Raw genomic sequence first — 6,181 nt, 5'->3', positions numbered from 1 at the left:
TATCAGTTTCACTGTCAGTGTCATTATTGGAAAAATTAGCATTTGAATACCCATGCAATGTGGAATAATTTGTTTCTTCCTTGTGAAATTGTTCAACATTGACAGACTTATCACAGTTCCCTCTTCACAGCTGCTGGAGACGTATCAGTTAATCAATAGTGTCCAAATTGTAAATGTTCTCATTCTTCTGCTAGTTGACAAGTTCAATGTATTCTTATAGCTATGGAGCTAAATACTAGGGAAACAACATACACCTGCTATTTCCAAATGAAACTGACTTTACAGGACCAGAAACTGATATATAGATGACACCAGAAAAACAAGTGAAAATTTTTCTGAATCTACGTAATTATCACTTGATTTCATAACTATTAAAAAAAAAAAATCTGTGTGTTTGAACATTACTGTTTATATAAACAGCTCTATAAGGAGCTCAAAAATGAGCCAGCTGGTGTAGAGCTAAATTATGCAACATTTATATACTATACAGTAACAACAGTGGAAAAGAAAGGTGAAAGGCAGTAGGGAAATCTCAAACACTTCTTGTTAACTTAAACTTTTTAAAATAAAATATTATTCAATAAAAAGAAGGCAGTGTTATAACCTATGCCTTCACAGCATTCATCCCTCTTAAACAGTTAAAAATAGCTTTGCTTTCTTGCTTCATGAGAAAAGCAAACCAAATTCAATTTTTTCATATTCTCTTCCTAAAATAAACCAGCACAGCAAAATCCTAGCAGTGTAGCAGGGTCTTACATTCAGAACCCCTCTGACTTGGTATGAACATGAAGCAAAAGATATCAATCCCAATCTCAGAAGAAAAAAAAAAAGAATAATAATTAAAAACTGCTCCAAACTCTGATTTATATTATCATTTATGGTCACATTTATACCTAGTAGACTTCTGACACCTTATTCAGATATTAAATCATTATATTCACATCCTTTTAATATAAACGGTAGAATTTTTGCCACTTGACTAGAATACTTGCCTCAGAAATCTCTCAGAGCACTTAGTTTGTACTAATTCTGTTTCCAAATGAGAGAGATTAGGATCCCAATTAGCAAGGCCTCTTAATCATATCAGGTTGGAAAAGACCTTAAAGATCATCGAGTCCAACCACAACCTAACCATACTACTTTAACAACCCTCCACTAAATCATATCCCTGAGAACCACATCCAAATGGTTTTTAAACCGTTTTGTCAACCAAAGGTGACTCAACTACCCTCCTGGGGAGCCCATTCCAGTGCTTAACAACTCTTTCTGTGAATAAGTTTTTCCTGATATCCAACTTAAACTTACCCTGGCACAACTTAAGGCCATTTCCCCTTGTCCTGTCACCTGTCACCAGTGAGAAGAGACCAACTCCGCTCTTGCTGTAAGCACCTTTCAGATATTTGAAGAGAGTAATAAGATCTCCCCTCAGTCTCCTTTTCCCCAGACTAAACAGAACCTGTTCCTTCAGTCTCTCCTCATAGGGGATATTCTCCAAGCCCTTCACAAACCTTGTTGACTGAGGGTGCACTCAATCCCTCATCAAGATTGTTAATAAAGATGTTAAATAGAAACAGCCCCAGCACTGAGCCCTGGGGAACACCACTTGTGACCGGCCGCCGGCTAGGTTTATCTCCACTGACCACAACTCTTTGGGCCTGGCCATCCAGCCAGAGTTTCACCCAGCTGAGCGTACACCCATCCAATCCGTGGGCAGCTAGCTTCTCCACGAGAATGTTGTGGGGAACAGTGTCAAAGGCCTTACTGAAGTCCTGGTAGACCACATCGACAGCCTTACCTTCATCCACTAGGCAGGTCACCTTGTCATAGAATGAAATCAGGTTTGTCAGATAGGATCTACCATTCATAAACCCATGCTGACTGGGCCTGATTCTCTGGTTGATCTTTAACTGGCCAATGATGGCTCCCAAGATTATCCAAATAAATTGTCATATCAGAAGCAGGGCACCAGGGTCACCAGGACAGCCCTAGCCCCTGGCACCTGGCATCTCCCTGGGACTAGGAGTGGGCCAAGTTCAGTCTGTGCGTCTGCAGGTGGGCACAAATGAGCAGGAGTCATGCCTGGGCAGGGCTCTAGGAAGATAGAGCCAGGCCCTGTTTTGACCTCACTGGGGCATTAGCTGGAAGCCTCAGTCTGGTGTGGGGTCCTGGGAATGGGCAGGAGCAGCTGGGGCTGGCAGGGCCAATGTGGCTCTTAGGGCAATGACACTCCAGTTCCTGCAAATGTCCACTCTATTGCATTTGTCCTGCATGGAAGAGAAAGTCTCTCCAGGTTGAAGTTAAGAGAATAAAATTGTGTCGCAAACCAGTGATATCTATCGGATTTTCAAGTCAGGGAGGAAATCCTTAATAAAAAAAATTACACCAGGATGAATAAATATGGCCTCAACCCCATGTTTCACCAACAACTGTTAACTGTCTACAGACAAAACCTTATATCAGGTACTGAGGATAAGCCTGAAACAGTACTTACTGGAGATCCAGATGGCAAACTTCAATATATGGGAAATTGACAACTTCATTTCAGGGTTGGATAAGTCAAAAGTATCTCAGAGGCAATCATCAGATCAACTTCCTTGAAACCACTGACATCACGTTTAGCTATGTCTTCCAGCTCAGTTCATGTTTTCACAAAGGGCCTTTGCAATTGCCACTTATAAGATCACTCTTAACAGCAAAGTGAACATTCATGACTCCTTAGCTGTAGAAGGAAAAGACTTTTTAACTAAATATCTTGAAATAATATGACAATCTTCCTTTCTTCAATGTACCCACTAAGACCTACACTTCTGTTCAATGCCTCGTTTATGAGAAGATCTTTTTGATGCCTTCCAGATCAATGATTCTCTGTGCTTTTACTTAGTCAGGAAGGCAATGCAGTTTTGCAGAAATTCTGATATATCACTGAGGAATGCATACAAAAATAGATGTCACTGCAAGATTAGCAAGAGCATTTTAATGAATTTCTAATTTCAAATACAAAATCCTTTTTTGTTATCATCCATGTTCATAGCTGCAATAAAAGTTACATCTCTATTTCAAATACAACCAAATTGTGACCACATGACCATTTACTGTAATTCTTTTTCAGCAGTAAAAAAAAAAAAAAAAAAAAAAAAAAAAACAAGAAAGCAAACTTGAACTCTACAAAGATTAAAACCAGGTAAATTACAAAAGCTGTTATCAAATTAAAATTATAGATGTGTCATTTTTCTTAGCTTTTCATTTCAAAGTGACTGAAATGTGATAGCATCTTCTTATCAGCTCAAATTTTGTCTGACACAACTGTTATTAAAGTATTATATAATTCAGTACCCAAAAAAACTCACAGATCTAGAACATTACAATGAAATACTCAAAATTTTAGCTGGAGATTGGATTAAAATTTCTCAATACAAATCACTTTTCTGCTTTTAACTAAGGGTCAAAGATAAAACCAAAAGACTACACATACAAACCTAAATGTCAAGGCTCTAGTTCATGTCTGCTTAGAACAGAACAAATTCATTTGGTATGAAAATATATTAAATATATTAAATTTCATATTTCACATCAATATGCAATCCTCAGCTTTATTGCAAAATGTACTTTTCACTCTTGCCTTTGAGTCAGTGGAAATACAGAAAGTTCACATAACAGAAAGGGAAAATGCAACAATAAAAACACAGAAAACCAATGAAAACAGCCTATTAGAGACTATGGAAAATACTGGGGGTCAACTGAGGATTTTCTCATCAATTCTGATATCCCATCAAAATAATTTGATCAAGACTCCAGAACACTTTCAAAAAGTTATTTTTCCTTGGAAAAAGAACAGAAGGGGTCTTAGAGCAAAATGACTTACTAGTTGTTACTGTTCACATGAAGCCCAGTGTTTAGTTAAGTTTTAGTTTTATGGAAGAAAGCTAGACAAAGTTTTGCATTTCTGCGTAACTCCTGTTAGGCAGCTATATTTGTGAACATCTTTTAAATTATGAATCCTTAAAAATCAAGTGATCATTATCTTTTATCAGCTAAAATAGAAGTGATATTATGATCAGGGACACGTGGACATTCCATTGCCTGGAAAGTTGCCCAGCAGAAAAGGACCTCAGGTACTAGTCAGCAGGTGATCAAGATGGACAATGGCACCCTGACTTTTATCAGAAATAGTGTTGCCAGAGAACTAAAGTGGTGATTGTCCCCTTTATGCGGTGCTGTACCTTAAACATATTTTCTCCCCTCACTATAAGAAGGACATTTTCTTGTTCAAATCTGTGCAGAAAAGCACAACAAAGATGGTGATGGGACCAGAAAACATAACTTATGTGGAGTCACTGAGAGAACCAGTGTCGTTCAGTGTGTAGAAAAGAAGGCTGAGGGGAGACTTTATTGATCTCTAAAACTACTTGAAAGGAGGTGACAAAAAGGAGGATGTTTGTCTCTTTTCTCAGGTGACAAGTAATAGGATGTAAAAGGCAGTCTCAAGTTGCCAATCTGAAAGATTATGAAATGAATGTCTTCTTTTTTCCCCTGATTCTCCTTGCAGGTCCATTTTTCACCCCATATCTACATAGAAAAGGACAGATACCCACAGTAGGTGTTGGATTGCTATCTTGTTTGAAAGACCTGATCTGTACGCAGGTCTCCCTGGACTTTTGCAATAGGATGCAGTGCTGCACCACATGAAAAGTATTTTCTGTTTGTGTAGCCATTAGGTGGTAGAAGTTTTACTCTTTCCTCATAATTTCCTTGCTTCATTTAGATAATCTTATTTTTTAAATGGAAAATCAGAAGTATGAAATTGTATTGATTGTTTTATTTCAGAAGTGATGCTAGAGTAGCATAAAAAAGACAGTTTTCCCATGCTTTATAAATATAAACAACTCTGCTGGAATCTATGAAGGAAAGTTTTAATCAAAGGCTACTTTCTAACACTGCAAAACAAGTTTGCTTGATTCAACTTTCTCTTTATTTATTTAACACAAAAGAGAATAAATCTTTTTAAATAGTTTTTAATTGTCAGGAATATTTTTTTTTAATTACAATTCCCTAATGACCTTTTAACAAAGCAATAGAATCTTAAATACAGTGCTCTAGATCTGCTTTAAGTCTAAATATCTTTTATATAGAACTTATGAACACAAAAGCTGAATATGAAAAGCATTATATAAGAAGACAAGAAAAATCATTTTTAGTAATTCATATATAATTATTACTAATTCAGTAATTAAAGATTGTTTTAACATGTGTAGCAGTCCAATTCTATCTCATTGTCCTTTAACTTAACAAGAATGTAATGACTCAGATAAAGAAGCAAACTACTATAAAAAAAAAGGTAACGTTTGCTATTTGGGTTCACTTGTCTGCAAAGATAGTACTGTTTACATGTGTTTATAACATATTTGTTGTTTTATATTATTAAGATTGGTCTTGTAATGTCCTCAAAGTTCTTTGGAATTTTTACTTCATGATTACTCCTTCTGGATTCCAAGCATCTAAATGAACAAAGGTGTAATAGAATATCTTCTTATTTGTCTAATAATCGCATTATAAATTATGTCAAATAAAAATAAAAAAGTCACAAAATAATAAAAGCTAATTTTAATGACCTGTAGATGTATGAAACAGCCCTACTAAAAGTTTCAAGATTATTTAATATTAAAATATAAGTGCTAAGATTTATATAGGACTTTGTCCTCTTGTTCAACAAAATTCAAAAGAACTGGCAGTTCAAACTGCAAACAGTTCTCAGAGCATGTTAAAAATTTGTGTTCTGTAAATCAAATTCCCATGCTGCTATCCCACTTGTACTCTGCTTCATCTTTCTCTCCAAGATGACTCCTCAGCAGGTATGATCAGGTATGATATGTTTCTGCCCTGATTCTGTTTTTACACACACACACACAGGACTGTTCAAGTTTTAGTTTGACAAAAAACCCTTGCAGATAATTGCTCTGCAAGATGTAGTTTTGTTGTGAATATATGTGTCTCGGTCAACACACATCAAGGTCTGAAAGGATAAAAAGGGGTTTCCAAGTTTCTAAATAAACATTTCTGAGAGTAGATTTATATTACCATCCAAAAATCTTGGACAGACTGGCAAAGTACATTTCAGCCATGGTTAACTCTTTATGAATGGGAAGATAAATTATTCTAAATTATTCTATGTTTTGAAGAACAA

This window comes from Gallus gallus, chromosome 2, assembly GCF_016699485.2.
Source record: "Gallus gallus isolate bGalGal1 chromosome 2, bGalGal1.mat.broiler.GRCg7b, whole genome shotgun sequence".
In the NCBI taxonomy this organism is placed as follows: Eukaryota; Metazoa; Chordata; class Aves; order Galliformes; family Phasianidae; genus Gallus; species Gallus gallus.
The sequence above is the reverse complement of the archived record's forward strand: the minus strand, read 5'-3'. Positions refer to the sequence as shown.